This window comes from Sander lucioperca, chromosome 19 (assembly GCF_008315115.2).
Source record: "Sander lucioperca isolate FBNREF2018 chromosome 19, SLUC_FBN_1.2, whole genome shotgun sequence".
Taxonomy (NCBI): domain Eukaryota; kingdom Metazoa; phylum Chordata; class Actinopteri; order Perciformes; family Percidae; genus Sander; species Sander lucioperca.
In genome coordinates, this window is record NC_050191.1 from 23,616,227 (window position 1) to 23,634,454 (window position 18,228).

Below are 18,228 nucleotides of genomic sequence, written 5' to 3' on the forward strand. Positions count from 1 at the left end.
TTCACTGTTAACATTTTAACATTACAAATAGGAACAAACAAAATGTGTTTGCCGAACACAACGCTACCTCGAATAACGAGTTTGGCTGGAGTGTAAACCTCAAATCCAACAGTAAGCAGGACAGAGTAGCTAATGTTACACTTGTTACACTACTACTCCTGGCAGGCTAACTGCAACAATCACACCCAAACATAAAAATAATAATAATAATAGATTCAGCACTTTGAACAAGGGGAGGAAATGATACAAACAGTAAGATATCTGTTAGACAAATCCATCGGCATCAGCAGCTTTGAAATTGGTTTTATCTCCAAAATGGCTAATGCATTTGGATGAGAGGGTCTGTACAAACAGAAATACGTGTTAAATTTATTAATATATGCGCCAAACAAACTTCAAAAACAAGGGAGAGATTGAATTGGCAACATTTTCCCCGAGAGCAAAATGCAATTACCAAAGCTGTGTGTGACAAAATAAATAAATAAGGAAGTTAAAAGAGTGTATGCTTGACATAATGAATAATTTCCTCCCTGGGTCATGGCATCAACTTACTGTCTCTTCGCTGGACTTCGCTTAATACAGAAAGGGCTCCATTCTGTCCAGATACAACTCATGGCCACAGCCGAAAAGGTCACCCTCAATGCCACCGTGGAGTCTAATTACCATGTATTAAATGGCTCGACCTCTCTTCATTTGCATCCACCTCTGTTCGTCTTCTGTCACTCTTTACTCAGAAGATTCTTTGGGGCAAATATCACACTTGGCAATGCATGTGTGGCTCTCCAATGGAAGCTCATGAGACAAGTTGTCACCACGGCTTTACAATGCAGATGTTCGATTCTGATACAGGAGCTCAGTGCATTTGATTTGTTTTTACAAGTCCATCAAGCATGCATGAAGTACAGCAAATACTATTTGGACTGGTGTTTATGTTTTGCTGGCTCTCTGTAAGATTAATGGTCCCAAAATCAAAACTGAACTAAAAATGTCAGTGTGATGCAACCAAAAACCATCTCATATGGATTCAGCTTTAACCTCAGCTTAACTTCATACCAATGATTCCTGCATTGGGGTTAAAAAGGACCAACCTGACCTATTGAGATTGACTGAAAGTCTGTTGTTAAAAAGATAAAAGATCTGTTTAGAGTTGATCAGCAAATAGATCAATCTGAAATGCGATTGATCCATTTGGTTAATATCACGTTTGCTACTTCACTTCAGTGAAGTAGTAAATGCAGACCGTAGACAAAGCAACCTGCGTCAGCACAATCAGCTACTAAAACCATTAGTTTATTCAACCAATTATGTCCAAACTGCTGAGACAGGTTGAAACATGGCGAGGGGTGGAGCCGTAGGGGACGAGGTGGAGGTGGAGGGGGTTAGCTAGTATAATAAAGTGCATATTCACACAACACATCACACAGCCAAGAGCCATCTTCAAGGCAATAATGCAATGATGAGGAAATTCAATCAGCAGTGCTGGCAGTGTCTGGACTACATGACTGTTACTCATATGATATGGTAGGGGAGCCATTTAGTGCCGCTGTTTGCCTATCTATTACCGTAAATGACAATACAGAATTTAGCTTGTCCAGTCTGTATAAGAAAACAAAACCAAGCCCAGAATTACAGTAAATATGAATTTAAAATGACTGACTACTGCACTGCACAACACAACGCTCTATTGAGGCTACTTTAGCGCTCCAATGTCTCTTATTGTGCAGAGAGCTGAATATGGGCTTTGAGTGAGGAAAACTCTGAGGCTGGCACTGACACCAGAGCAGCGAAGTGGAAATGAGAAGGGCTCCCTTTAAAATCCCAGAATCACTGCGACCAAATGAAAATACACACACTGTTCTACATTGTTACTTGTCGCACGGAAGCATTAAGTGGGTGAGTTTCACAATAGGCAAGACTAATACCTGCTGATATACCTGCGTTCCATGGAGCCTTCAGTGTGGAAATCCTCCCGTAAAAAAGAGCCTCTACAATTCCAAACGACTGCAGTATGAGCAGTTAGTGGAGCATATTGGATTTAATCAACCATAGAGCAAAGGTGTGGGTGTAACACCGATAATTCGGCATTTGAATAAAAGCGTGAAAGACGTACAAGTTTAAGCTCTCGCGGCCTGGTGTTTTGTTTTAATGACGTTCATTCTCTGTTAGGAAACCCTGATGTTCTAAGGTTTTTTCTTTCATAATCAAAGAACATAATCCTGAGGTAGTGCGGACCTGACAGGAAAAATGTACAGCGGGTGTTAGGCTCCACTCACAGGTTGGATACCCTCAGGCTATTGAACCTTTTTTTTTTCTTCTTACCTCTGGCTTCTCATGGTCATTTCTCTAAATGACAGTGAAATATTATCGTGGGCCCAGGGATTGACGTTACCTCTGAATACTGAACCCTATCAGCTTTTTGCAGTTATAACCTGGCGTATTTCTGGGAAACACTCATTTCCCCTGGCTGAGTCGAAGCCTTGCAACATACTGACATTTATAAAAGCTGCACATCTTAGCGATACTTTGCACGCTCATTATTTTTCCTCCACAAATTACACACGTAAGCACAAAATGTTAATACTAGAAAATGCTGCCATTTTTCTTCCTTGTCTGTTGAGCCTCAAAGGTGTTCTTGTGTTAATTAAAACTGTCGCCGTGGCTGCTCTGTGGCTGGAAAGCAACTATTGTGGCCACAGAGATTGCAAATGAAGAAATGGGCATTTTTTTGTGTACCACATAAAAAAACAAAACAAGACAGTCAGATGAAATGTGGTTGGCAGTGTCCGCTATTTTTGTTATGGCTTATGGATATCTCAGGAGATGAAAGAAATAAGGCTCAAGGGAGCAGCAGATGGGAAAAAACTCCATCACATCTCAAGAGGTGCAAACACTGACTCTCTCTCTCGCACACACACTGAAGTACACAAGCTGTACACGGGCGCAGATACACACAGGATTTTCAATTTGCAATCAGACACAGCGTGGTGAACTATCCATGTTCGCCTCCACTGTCCCTTGTATTTGGCATCAAAGTTCCATGCCGCTATAAAAGCCAAATTCTCTATGACATAGTGGAGATTGCTCTGTCGAAAATGCAATCAGCCAAAGCCGCCTCAAGTGCTGATGAATTACTGTGGCTTAGGATAAGACAATGACGTGTCAGTTTTGCACCGATTGGCTCCGTCGAGGGACAAGCACATAGGGGACCTGAAGAAGTTCCAACGCAGCCCCGCATCCTCCAGATCTGAAGGGATCAACATTTTTGAATGTCAAGTTGGCTGTGCAGTATGACAGATATCATTTAATCTTTCTGTTGTATCCATATTGAGGAATGTGATTTGCTCATAAAAAAACATTATTACAGCTGTATAACCACTACTGCCACTAAGGTAGAAGTACTCTCATGTTGATTGTGATGATGTGATTTTATCTTAAGGACAATGTCTTGTCTATTTCTTCAATTTCCTTACTGCTGCATACTGTCATTTCCTTAGAGTACTATGCTGTCCCCATTTGTCTTAGTTGTTTTCCAAAAATAACCTCTGGAAAAACACAGGCTCTTAAAATATATTTCTAGTGAGAATGATAATCACAATTTGAACTTGCAGTATATAACTATTTGTTTTCATTTTACAGAAACTAGTGAATGAAAGCTTCCTTTTGATTCGTCTGTTGCCTTGATGGGTTGTGCATGATGGTCTTATACACAGCAATTCATGCAGATTGATAAAGAATGCAGGGCCAACATTTCTTTCAAATTGTGAAATGTTACAATAATGGATGCTACTTTTCAAAACACGATGCTCACTTTTGATCCATGCCAACATGAGAGGGAGTTCATCTGCTTGAGTTAATAAGTGCTTATGAAAACTCTCTACTTGTGGTGCAGGTATGTAGAAGCTGTGCTGGTTACAAATTAAAAGGGATACAAATGAGAAAACCTAACAGATCAGGCTTTAAACTGTCTGTGCAGTTAAACTGACAAATGTTAAAATATTTAACGAAAATATATCATATTTAAAATCAGCTACTGCCACATGCCTTTGCCATCCAAGTGAGAGCACTCAATCCATGCTTTTTTGTTTAGGAATCAAAACTTTGATTTGGCTATAATGCCATTAACTGACTTCCTCTTTCTCTCATCCATTTTTATTTACCCATTCCCTTTCCCTCTCTCATCCCTGGTTTCCTCAGTCACCTAAAAAACGCTGCTGCAGGCGAAGGTAATTGAAAGTGTGTAGTTGCCTACAAAACTGCAGCTCTAAGACAGAGTAGCAAAGGGTCCACATGAAAATATGGCACGTTAACTGTCACAGAGTCGGTTGAGTCAGCCCAAAGCATCAAACACTTGTCCCACAGCTGCATCAACTGCGATTACTGTTTACTCTCTGCAAATGCTGTCAATACCGGTCATGGATTTTACTGGAGCGAGCTTTCTAAAGATAGAATAGCTCTTTTAAAATAAAAATAAAAACATAACAGGAAATTTCCCTTCCACATTGAGGTACTGGGGGTTTACCTGAGCACTCGGTTGTGTTGGTTTCATTTTATGCAACTTATTAAAAGAGATGATTCGCTAAAAGTTTTATCAGTGATTGAGGTACAAATGCTTAGCTAAGTGTCTTAACCTGAATTTGAAGTTACAATCTTGAAGATCTCCGTTTCAGCCCCTATGGTGATAAGCGGTAGTTGCAGGTGTGATTTCGACATCACTTCCGATAGAGACCGGAAGAAACAGTATGCCGCTTAGCACACAAGAGAGTTAATTCAAGTATGTCGTGTTAGCTCCGCCTACGTTCACTGGTGGACCAACCAGTGCTGGTTGATGGAAAACACATCACTAACTGTGCGCCGCTTGTGAATTTTCACGGGAATGTTGCCATAGACACACAGTTTGTAATACTGCAAATGCAAGGGCTATTAACAGTGGGCCATAGGGTCAATCACCTTTGTGCTAACTCGGCGATAGATAGGGACTTAACAGACATTTAAATGAAAATCTTCTTACTAATACTTTAAGACCACAACGCTGCAGAAATATATCATTTCTATCCACTAATCTATAAAATTAGTCACATAAAGAAAGACAATAGTGGACTAAGACAGTTCCATAAAAAGTAGACTGGACTTTAAACATTTCAGTCTCAAACAATATCCACACAGATTAAAACACTCAATACTATGACATTAAAAATCCAAAATGGCCATCTTAGTTTAATTATAAAATATTTCTTTCCTTTTAAACTTCTGTGATAACAGACAACCTGCCCTGCTAAACTCAATTCATAAGTTGAAACGCGATGCACAACTCCTTTTACAAATGGATCTTTTTCTGTTACATGCCATTAAAAATGGACGAGGGACCGGGTCACCGGGAGTTGGTTTTGTTTCAAAGTGCCATTCAACATCAGCCGGAAAATAAAAATAGGCTAAATCTACACGGAGCAATAGAAGAAACCTGTGTGTTTTTTGACATCCCATTTCCCCTCTGTTCAGAAGTAGAGTACAATCACATATCATACGACGGCAGTAAAGTGCTGACTTGCCCATGTTGCCGCTGTCAACATTCATTCATGTTAATTCCCAGGGTGTGGCTTCATTCTCTGTGGCTGAAGACAACACACACTAGCTAGGAGGAGGAGGATTTTAAAGGCCCCTGACGTGGAAACGCTCATTAAATAGTCATGGGCCTCTGTGCGGAGCTGAGCCGTGCTCGGCTGGGCTGGGCCGGGCTGCTCCAGCCTTAGTGCTCATGTTATGCTCATCACCGCGGGGGTCAGGTAGAGTGCAAGGCTGGTCCTCTGTTACGGGACCAGTTCATCGCCACATACAGTACAGTATGAGCCTTGGCACACACCACATTAAAAATTCAACATACGTGCACGTTCACCTCACTATAACACCACGGGCTTGTCTGCATGGAGTAGGGTCACATCACGGTCACATCACGGTTTGACACGTCACATAAACACAGGATGGGCTCTTCCTTTTTTCTTTTCTTTTTGGACTGTCTAGTCTTTTGTGAGCACGGGTGTTGGTGCATGTTTCTGTCTGAGTGAGTGTATGTAAGCTGGTTATGTGAAGGTCACCAAGCAAAGCACATGAAAGAGGAAGCAGCCTTTGAGCGGTGCCATGTGTGTGTTTGGTCAGTCACAATGGAGCAGCCCTTTTGCAGTGCTCAACTGTGAGACCCCCTGAGACCCTTTCATGAAGTGGCATGGGCTTAAGAGATCTGTTCTTGATGTTTGGTTTCTGCCCGCACTTTTATGCTGTTTTTTTCTGCGGAGTTTACAATGGAAAGCACACATTTTATAGCAAGTCATGAAATGGTGCATTTTTCCTCCACAGTGCGGGAGTGGGAGTAGTTCAGCTCTGTCACGTAGAAAAACAGCAAAAAAAACAGCAAGCCAAATTCTGTTTTTGTGCTTATAAACATCTAGTTGAACTAGAACCATCATGTATTTGGTGAGATACTGAAGATGCAATGATAGATATTTCAGTCATTGAAGAGGAGTTTAGAACGTACTTGGTTATTTTTAATGTCCTTGTGTCATCAATCAGCTACAACTAAGTATTATTATTTTCATTACAGATTACTCTATTAATTGGCTTCAGCCAACACTCTTTCCACCACTTTGGTCCGGACTGAAATATCTCAACAAGTATTGGATGGATTGCAAATCATATCCCCCTTAGGATAAATTGTATGTAACTATTTTGGTGATTCCCTGACTTTTCATCTATTCCAAAGTAATACAAAACTAATGACATTCTCATAAACCCAAAGCTATACTTTGCATTTACTGTTAATTAGCAAATGTTAGCATGCTAACATTCTAAACTAAGACTGTGAACATGGTAAACATACCTGCTAAAAAGAAAACATGTTAGCATTGTCATTGTGAGCATAGTAGCACGCTGAGGTTAGCTTAAAGCACTGCTGTGTCTTAGTACATCCTCACAGAGCTAGCATGGCTGTAGACTCTTAGTCTTGTTTACTTAAAAGATAGAAGTTTGATTAATAAAAAGTAATATTAGTATAGCCCACGTTGACATCTTTAATTAGCTTTTTCATTTCTCCAGCAGTCCAAAACCAAAATGCCCAATGACATAAGCCAAAAAAAGTGGGAAGTCTTCAGATTTGAGAAGCTAGAACAAGATATGTTTGGTGTAATTGCTTGATAAAATGACCAAACAATCCATCAATTAAACACTAGTTACAGAGGCTTTCAAATGTTAAGGATCAAAACAGACGCTCACTCATCCCACATTCCTACAGCCGGCAGATCCCTGCACCATCAGTTAAGTCCATTCCATTATCCTGGTTTGTTTCTTTGCATTAAAACGCACCTTCCTAGCACCGCCTTCTGGCCCTATGGCAAGGCATTTTGCACACTCAACATATAACCGGTGAGAACGGAATCAGCGGGGTGATGAATGACTTCCAACACACTGTGGACTCAGCAAATGTTAAATATTCTCATTAGCTGGTTGAGAGATCACACACACACTCCGGCAGCACTGCTACTACCGCCCTTAACCGTCTGAGCCCTAGGCGGTCCAAAACAACCCACACCCCCACCACACTTGTGCTTTCCTGTTTTCATCACCCTTCTCTTTTTCTGTCTCGGTTGCGGCACTTCGGGCGCTGCGAGCGACAGGCAATACTGGCGTCGGAGCCACCATACATGTCTCTGTCAAAGCAGAAGCAGCGGGGCACTGGAGATGGACAGACACCTGATCTGTTGTAACTGGTGCTTCCCTCTGAGACCACTAATCCTGGTTGTTAGCACGAGAATCAAGATTAACAGAACCAGCTGTCCTTACAAAATGCTGTGCCTTGACTTCTGCTCTGTCCTTGACTCCTAACTGTATCAACTATGACTAAAGATGATCACAGTAATAACTCAATCACATTTTAAAAGTCTTAATAATTGCAAATAGAATATTATATTGAATTGTACTTCACTTTACTATTCTATTTTGCTTGGTATTGTCCTCAAGTTTATTTCCCTCTCCTATGGGGTAACAAGACATTTTTGGCTCCATTTTCTGCAGTACCAAGCTGCCAACAACAGCTCTGTTTAGGAGGAGGTTCTGGGATAAAGAGCAGAGAGGAGCAGGAGAGACGAGCAGAGCACAGAGCTCAGGGCAGAGGTGGCTCCCGGCCATCCATCTCCGGTTTCAGGATTCAGAGAGTGCTGACAGGTCTGGGCCCCTTGGTACAGGCCTCTGGGCTGTAACCACGGATACCCAGACAAACCAAGAGCTGTCACTCAAGCAGTACCAGCTAGACGGAGTCACAGGAGATGGGAAAACAGGATAGCGAGACACCGGGTGTGTGTGTAGGTGCTCATACCTCTGTGTGTGTGTGTGTGTGTGTGTGTGTGTGTGTGTGTGTGTGTGTGTGTGTGTGTGTGTGTGTGTGTGTGTGTGTGTGTGTTACAGAAAACAAGACAGGAAATTCAGAAGCTGCGAGTGCAGACAGTCGGTCTAGTGAGATATCACCAGTCCCTATTGGGACACACAAAAAAGTAAGGAAGGTTTTGGGAAAGTCCAGGCTTAGACAAACACAGACATGCTGATAATAGAAAACGTCCACCTCATGAATTTTGCAGCTGTCTAAATCTCCTTGACATTTTTATATAGGCATGCTCTTCCTTTGGCAAGCACCACCGCACTTCTTCTTTTAGGCAAATAAAGAAGAATGCGAGGTGGGCGCAATGCAACAAAAAGAGGTGGTAATGGAGCTTGGTTTAAAAACTGTGAATTATCAGGTACAATACCAGGGCATGCAACTATTTGCAAATAAATAAATGTGCAAATTGGGCAGTATGAAAGCCCCTCCAATTAAAAACTGTTCACATCTCTTTCCAAGTTTCTAATCTTTTTTTTTTTTCCCAAAAGCAATTATGCATTTGTATGCTACAGTATACACAGCAACTACTTCAATGTTTTCAAAGTAGACTCATCATAGATGTTATCTAGCGGATGAGAAGAAATAAAACACTATAAAAGACTAAACTACAAAAAAAGTTTCCACACAAAACAGCCCTGAAAAAAGCACAATGTTCCCCCGTAATGTCTGCACATTGATGAATTGTCTATGGCAGAAGAATAACAAATTCATTATTCAAATCTCTACCTTGGTGAAGTCAGGGGGGGGGGGTTTCTCTTTGTTCTATACGCTGGCATTGATTTCTCCCAGTGGCGAAGAGTGGGATGCCTGAAGGTTAGACACACACACACACACACACACACACACACACACACACACACACACACACACACACACACACACACACACACACACACACACACACACACTATGTAGATAAATGACTCCTGAGCTCTGGAGTTTGATCCAAATGAAGCAATGATGTAGCTCACTGGCTCGGGCCCACATTGAAGTAAAGTGTGTGCTCTAGTGAAATGTGCTCTCTGTGACTCAGAGAGAGAGAGAGAGAGACAGAGAGTGAGAGAGTGGGTGTGTGTGTGTGTGTGTGTGTGTGTGTGTGTGTGTGTGTGTGTGTGTGTGTGTGTGTGTGTGTGTGTGTGTGTGTGTACTCCCACCAGTATGGTAGTGGTGGAAGAAAATTAGAGGTAGGAGAGAAAGAGAATCTGCTGCCTTAGAATGAAGCTTATGTTGTAATGAACAGATCTTAAACACTTTAGTTCACAGCACGCTAGTCTGAAAAATAAAAACTATATACTGTATACAGTATATATGAATGTGCTACAGAAGACACTAAAATATTGTGGTTCTCATGTGTTCACCACACACATAAAGTCAGGATTCACACAGCTGCTGCCCAACGACTAATACCACCACCACTAATACAGTACTGTATGCGTTTCTGTATTTTTGTGGGGATGTGCCTCTGTAGCCATGTGTGTAATTGTGTTGGTGTTCATGGTGTTTTTGCTCCAATCTAACGCTTAATAATGTTTCTTAACGCATGTGCGACTGTCTGTGTGCTACATGTGTGTGATGGTAGTAATGTGTATGTTTTCCTCTCCTCTCAATCCAATGCCCAGCGGTGCTCCCGGCTGTGCAGCGCAGCAAAATTGGCCTGAGAGGTTTGGGAACGTTTCCCCCTTACAAACAGGGGCAAATCAATAACGTCTCGGTTGGAGCCACTCTCCATATGAAGGTGAGCTGACTCAGCAGTCCCAGCAGCCGGAGGATGGGGTGGGGTGGGGGGTGGGGATGGAAATGATTGCTTTACAAGCGGTAAAATGCACGGTGGTGCTGAGAACCCTCTGTGGACGCAGCGCTACACGCCTTCTCAATCCTTGGGTGGAAGAGCGGGGATGGAGGGGAGAGGAGAGCGCATGCATACATACTTAGGCTTGTAAATACAATAGGCTGCACTCTCTTGAGCTGCGAGTGCAATCGAGCTCTATTGGTCTCTCTTTTTCTTACTTGTACTTGCTCTCCTTCAATCTACTCCAATACAGCAGCCTGGCAAGCGCTGATTGGCCAACTCAATCACAGCTCTACAGTAGCACGATGGAGCCAGAGATGGAAGCAATACTCCCATCTTCACCTTCTCTCTATTCTATTTATTCTTCCAGGCCTCAGCATCTATCACGGCGCTGATTAAATGTGGGAGTTCACTAATTGCAGGGTGATCAGGCAGGAGGGATGGGAGAGAAGAGGGTGGATTTGGCAGGGGGCTCCGACGTCCTTCATGCACGGCAGGAAATCTGCAGCAGCAGTTGTTGGGCAGTGGAGAGGAGAGAACTGTATTATCTAAGTCCTGAATCATCTCTCAATATCAACTACAAGGCCCATCTATTTTCTCTCCTCTGTATTCCTAACAAGTGTGCTTGTTTTCTTGACTAAAATATCTATTTTCAAATGTGCAAAGGTAGTCTGTATCCCCACTTACATTGGTAGTTAAAGGATCATACTGGTGATTAAGCTCGCTTTTGCCCAAACTAAAAATAACATTTTTTGGCAAGCACTTGCCAAAGCCTCACAGTGATTTTCTATCTTTCAGGGAGCTATTTAGTTTACATTTACTTCAATTAACTACAAAGATCTAACTGCATAGCCCTGAACCTTGCTTGGGACAGGCCATCCATCACAGTGAGCCAAGCCAAAGCTATGCTATTGTTGTGTGTTAATAATGCAGTTGAGAGCAGGGACCACTTTGAAAACTCTCCTTGTTGGCGTGTGGTCAAGGACACACAATATCTGACACGTAAGACCCGGCTGCTGAAAAACGCTGCATTCATGTTGTCAGAAAACTCAAAACCAGAGGAGAAAGGAGCGTAGGACATTGTAAAAAAGGCATTGTGGATTTGGACACTTGACCTGCTGGCATGGCAGGGAAGGTGGTGGTTGGATGTCGGCATCAGTGTCGGCACAAGGAAGGGTTGCATTAAACTGAATTAAACATGCTGCTAACTGGGCTAATAAAGGGAATTGTATCCAATGTACGCAAGTGAGAGGAGTGGCAGCTTAATGCTTACACAATTGGATAAAGCAAACCTGAAAAGAGTTGGCTCTCAGATTTTAGACTGAGAGGATAAGCGGGCGAAGCAGGAATATCTATGCATGGATAGGAGTCCTGAGGTACGGAACCCCTAAGGGGACATGAGCAAAAAAAAAAAATCTAAAGTTTAGTTTCATGTGCTGACGTGAAACTTTCATGTGCACACGCAAAACCTTTTCATGTGCGCACATGAAAGTTTCGTGTGAGCACATGAAACTAAACTTTAGAACCCTTTGAAACCCATTTCGTGCTGTTATGAACAGTGCCAGTGCTACAGTCAGCAGCACTGCAGCAAAGAACTCCGGTTAGAAAGGATGGCGGCTAAAGATGAGTTTATATAGCTGCCAAAGGCAGAGAGTCTACTAGGGCAGTGGTTCCCAACCTGGGGTCCGGGGACCCCTCAGGGGGGCGGCAAAGATCACAGGGGGGGCGCAAGTCTTTATCTGGTTTGAGGTAAAAAAAAAATATGTGCACGTTAAACAAATGAAACTAGAATATATAATGTATACAAAAGTCGGTATAAAAACTAGATATTTTTGTTCTCGCTTAAAATTGTAGGCAGGCTACTTAGTAGGCCAAACCTCCGGGACCTCTTAACCTGTGACCCTTGCTGTCATCAGGTCAGCTGTTTAGCTGCTATCATCCCGCCACGGCATCACTATTTTATGAATGAAATATGGCGGAGAAACGTAAAAGTGCTGATAACTAGTAAACTAGTAGTAGTAGTACTAAAGTGCTCTCTATCAAAAAAGAAAGTAAGGCTCTATCTCTAGAGTTACCTCCACTTCGGTTTCGGGAGGGGGGACTCAGCTTTTCTTAGACATAAGTAGGGGGGGCACCAAGGAAAAAAGGTTGGGAACCACTGTACTAGGGTGACCAGACGTCCTAAAAAATTCAGGACAGTCCCAAAATCCAAGCAGTTGTCCCGAATCCCGAATCCTGCCCTAATTGTCCCGAAAATTAGAGCAAAGTCTCAAGAGCAGACTCTCGAGTAGTTATAGTCTGATAGAACATTAGTCGCGAATTTTGATAACACGCATTGCTATTTTTCATTCATTCATGTTGAAATGGAGGCTCAGGCTGGTATCCCGGGACCCGATAAACACCTAGCTAAAAAGCAAAAATGTCTCTGCAGGCCAGGTGGGAGGACTGGGTAGGGAAATACCCCTGGATTACTGCAGTTTTACGTGAGGTGTCAGGCTGCATGCTAGCAGCAAACTACATATAACTATAACTGTACAGACCAACACTTTGTGTTTGTTTTATAATGACACTTGAGTTCATGATTTTAATGATTTTTTATTTGTATTTTCAGTTTACATGACAGACAGCTGAATTCCTGAATAAAAATAATAAATCATTTTGGTGCGAAGTTTTGAAATTCATGCCCCCCCCCTTCATTCTGAGTTCAACAGAGACATTCTAAAACTTATAAAGCCCATGAGAACCGTGGAGAGTCAACCCACTGCTGCCCTGCTGAAAATGTGAAGCAGAAACGCTTAATGTCAGATAACGTCCATAATAATGGGACTTTGGGTTAGATTTTTTTGACAGTTTTCAGTGGTTATGAGGAGCAATATAAGAGACAAATTTGGGGATCATTGTTCGTTGTTTAGGTACATTAAACCACGTTAAGCTTTTTCCTTATAGGCTCTAATGAAGCAGAAACGCTTAACGTCCATAATAATTGGATTTTTGGATCAATTTTTTGACAGTTTTCAGTGGTTATGAGGAGCAATATGAGAGAGAAATTTGGTAATCATTGATCATTGTTTAGGTACATTAAACCACGTTAAACGTTTTAGAATGTCCCGTTCAACACCCCTTTGAGTTCTCGTAGAATTAATCGAACATCCTCTTTCCTTATGTTTAATCCATTCTCCTTGCATTTTGTGTACATCCACCTATATCCGTGGAGTTGGCCAGATGTTTGTAACTGTTCATAAATAAAAGTAATTGCCCGATCCAAATCACTGTATCCCTTGCTCCGGAACAGATTATAAGACTTTAAAATCCGTTTTAAATGTAATAATATAATGGGGATGACTTGCAAGCAAAGCAGCAATGTCCTTATAATGAAGACCTAGATTAAAATATAGTGCAACTAACTCCTGTTCTGTAGTCATTTCTCTAGCTGTCACTGTCATGGCCCAGGCTACATCAATATACGGCTTTCATGTGCTCACACAAAAGTTTTGCGTGCTCACGTGAGCACATGAAACTAAACTTTAGGTTTCACGTGAGCACATGAAAGTTTCACGTGAGCATATGAAACTAAACTTTAGATTTTTTTTTTTGCTCATGTCCCCTTAGGGGCTCCGTACTGAGGCATAGCTGAGAGGAAGTTATAAATGAAGGAGTTGGGCAGAGAGAGTGAAGAGGTAACTTTGGCAAACACTAACGGCGATGAAAAGTTCACTGTGATGGATTACTTATTTCTAGTGTTGGAACCACACAGCGGGTTAAACATTTTTTTTTTTTTTTTTGACAAAGCCTCAGAGCATCTGCCTCTGAAAGACAAAAGACCATGCGGTTGTTCCTGAACAAAGGGATCAGGCCTGTGGTAACGGTTGCAGCCTGTCAGCCAAACTACAAACAAAGAAACTTTGCACTTCGATGTGAAAAATGTTTCCAAAATGGAGAAAGTCCATTCAAAACGAGGAGAAACGTGGTCAGACTGGTGGAAGGTCTAAGAACTGCAAGCCGCGGCTTCACACCTTCAGGAGTTCCTGACGTCCCATTGGCTGAGGCGCCGTGAACGCACCATGCTCACCGCTAGGTTACGCTAGGTGAACGAGGAGGATATAAGCGAATGCAACCGACACACCCCGTCTTTGCACCAGTGATTCGCATCTCACAGTGCTGCCGAGAAATCAACAGTATCGCCTTGCGGGTCGAGTATGAGCTGAATAGTATCTTCGTGATACTAAAGAGGGGTCCCGGTGAAGGAGATTGTTGTCTCTCACCGAATCTGCAGAGGGTAAATTACCCTGTTTCCCAAGGAAAAAATCTGAATCTGTAGCCCTACCAATTCCCAACACTAGCTAAGTTTAAGTCTGCGAGTTGATTTTCAAATTTGAAACCAATGGAAACCAATGGCTCCCCGGAAGGAGGAGAATCAATCCAAAAACTTTGAATGTATGCTATGTTTTGTAAAAGTATACATGGGATCAAACCACTGGTATAATCATTAAGGATGTGTCCCTGAAGGCTATGCTGCAGCTGTAGGATTCCAGTACGTCTATGGGGCTGAAGGTGATCAGCTGTTTTCCGCTCCCACGGCTGTAGGAGGTGGTTGCGTTGCACTCTTCAAGCAGCACGGCGGCAGTAAATAAAAAAACTTCTGGCATCAGGCTTCCACATCAACACCACGTGAATGGCAGCGGTTGCCATTTTGTCATCTAATACAGCGTGAGGAACAGAAAATATTAAAAGAAAACGCTCTTTGTGACAAGCTGAATGTGGTAACGCATCCCTGTACATCATTTGAATGAAATGTTAAATGGCATGTGCATTGCAATATGTCAGAAAGTAATAGCCTACTGCCACATCTTCGCAGCATTCTGGCGTGGGTTAAACCTTGGTGCAGTGCGATAAAAGGAAAGACAAAAACATCACAAATGTGAAAGTGTGAAAATACTTTGTGTATATTATACATATCTAAGATAAAAAAAAAATAAATAGACTATCTAAACATCGAAATAAAGCATGACCCCGGTATTGCTGGCTATCCACTCCAATCTGTGGTAATAAAATCATGCAGCAAGTTGTTGACAGTGTGAGAATGCTAGGTGCCTTTACAGCAGCTGCCTGCTCTGGTGAGGGCGACATGAGCCACCCGAGGTGAATATATTATTCTTACTCAGTGAATGTCACAAATGCCATTTCCAACTGCTGAATGTCACCAAGACTGTTGGGGTGACTGCTAACGCTGCGGAGCGCCATGACATCTATATTCCCACTGTTAACATCCTGCATCTGCGCTTTTTCAATATCAAACAAAATCACACTTGTTATGAGCCGAATAAATATCAATAAGCTCCCCCCTCCAAACTGAGCAAAAATGATATTAGTGTGGGAATCTAATGTGCTATTACTGTAAACATACATCACATGAACAGCTTTAGTCTGGGATGTTATTTGGGGATGGTGCGGCGGCCATTTTTAAATGGGATACTTTGCAGATATTTAACCAACTTTGTATTATATTAATGTGCGGTGCAGTGCATTCTGGTACTGTAGTTGTAGGTTTTCTACCTTTTGAGCGAAAGGGAATATTACAGCTGTTTTCTCTGGTCATGTAGCACAATTTCTAAAATGTTGGTGCCATTCTACGGCATAGTTTTATGAAAAGATCCTCTTTCCAGCAGTAAAATACTTCTTTAATGAGCGGCCCCTTCACTGGCAAAGTCTTGCAGGGTCTGGATTGTACACAGAAAAGAGAAAAAAACAGAAAAAGAGCCCACCAAAAAGAGAAGAAACTGAAGCACATCTCTGTCACACACTCCCCTGTGTCAGTGAAGCTCATTGTTTGCAGCGCAGTCATCAGGGGCCTGCTGCTGCTGAGTGCTGGGAGCTCATGCTGATTATTATTATATCTCCACATATGAACGCCAAGGTCATTCTCCTCCAGCTTCCCATACCTCTCATTCTGCCGACACTCATTACTGCTATACATCATCTCTCTCACACATTCTCCGCTCTTCATATCTCCTGACTTAATAAAAGACGAAACATTTCATTTCAGCGACCAGAGGATGGGAGTGCCAGAACAGCGGTCTAATTTTATTTGCAAAACTGATATGGTTAAGATTAGGAAATATCTTAAACATGAAATGACAAGCGCAAGCTCCAGGTTAAACTCATCATTGTTTGTTTGGATTCAAGACAGATTTAATTATATTTTCTTCTATAAAGTTATTTTTAATTAGAAGAAAGGTTCTTATCAAATCTGAATAACCTGCGTAATTGGCTGAACTATTCTGGGTAAGTTGCACCATTATCGCCTTCTTACAGCAAATAAACAATAGTGATGTGAAATTGTTTCTGTTTCTTCAGGCTATGGAAATATGTATTCCTCATGACAACTCTGCAACAAGTAGTAGTAAAAAAAAAGAAAAAAGAAAAAAAAAAAAAGACGACCAGTTGTGTTCATCACAAGACACCCAACCACCAATATAAACAATTATTATTCTTTTAGAACGTTCCCACACCGCAAAGACCACTCATTTCACACATGTTGGACTCAATTTACTTGTATGGAAACCTATCAATCTCTGTGCTTGCTCAGTCAAATCCTGCTCGTCTTCAAACTATGTGCATCTGTCAAGTAGAAGAACAGGGCACTGCTTTCCAAGAAGAAAAGGGGCAGTGTGCCGACCGGCGTGTACAACAAAAGAAAAACAATCTCCTGTAATTTCCTGCCATCAAACAGAGACCAGTGATTCGAAATGCAGGATAGAGGGAGGGGATGGCAGCGCGTATTGCAAACCAGTCAAGGACATTAGAACCATCCATCTTCCAAAAAATCTCAATCAAAAAGGAGAGAGAAGGCCTGCTGCTGCTGCTGCTGCTGCTGCTGCTGCTGGTGTTGGTGTTGGTGGTGTTCCCAGCCAGATCATTAGAGCTGGACACGACACACACTAAACAATGAGGAATTAAAATACCAGGCCGCTCCGACCTTTTCAAGGTAAAAAGGTGTGGAACTGTGCGCATGGGCAGTGCGGCGCTGAAAGCTTATTGATTTAAGACAGTTTATCTGTATCACAGACAACAGCCCACACAGACTGCACAAACAACACTTTCACCTGTCAGGATTATGTCTGCAAAGCCGAGCTGACAGAGACAAGACTAGCATGATGTAAACATGGACAGATCTGATGTCCATCCATCTATATATAGGTGGATTAGAGCAGCTCACAATGCAAGATGAACAAATACATATCAAACTCCATGTAGCTGTGCATAGCGCATTCTGAAGAAACATGTTTGCATGCAACACATTTAGCCATTAATAACTCATACTGTACCTCAATGTGATTTCTTCCTGATGGCCAATGTATGCCACATTTCTGGTCAATACTGAAGCTAGACATTTTATATTGATTTGTTTGTTTCCAGCGCACCAATACATAATTCATTAACTCTCAGTATGTGGATGCACATGTGTTCAAGAAGTGTTGGAAGGGTAAACCATCAGTCAAAGTCAACACCTCCCTTCGCATAATTACCAGAAGCGTTATGGTAAAAACAAAAGACTCCTCTAAAAATGCAGCATGCTGCCGAGATTTCCGGGGACCAAAGCGGCAATTACATGCTCCCTCATCTCCCTTCTCTTCATGAAATGTTTTTTAAAAAAAAAAGTAACTAGTTTATGAAAGAATTAAAAGCCTGATGCGATTACAAGACAAGACGAGAAAAGAAAAAAAAAGAGTTCAGTGCCGCCTTGCCCAGAGCATGTTAGCCTCCTCAATCTTTTAGTGGAAATTGGGTTTGGGGCCGGAGAGCGTTTTCCCCACAGGCACATCACCGCCTTCTCCACAGATCAGGGATCATCACACCCATGCACTCAATCCAAACCTCGGCCAATACCCGAAAAGAAAGACGTCTTCCACACAGCGGTCCTGCACCAGTAGTCAGGGGAAGTCTCTGTCAAGTGTTGCTCATATCACAAGGGCACTGTGCCGCTCTTGTTCAGCCGCTGACCGGCGCCTCAAATACTCTC

The 18,228-nt window shown here is 42.2% G+C and overlaps 1 protein-coding gene across 5 annotated transcripts in view; it reads right to left on the bottom strand.

The window, feature by feature from the left end:
* The window catches only part of LOC116041995 (kelch-like protein 29), a 219,684-nt gene that overhangs the window by 168,674 nt on the left and 32,782 nt on the right, over positions 1–18,228 (bottom strand). The gene's annotated exons all lie outside the window — the stretch shown is intronic.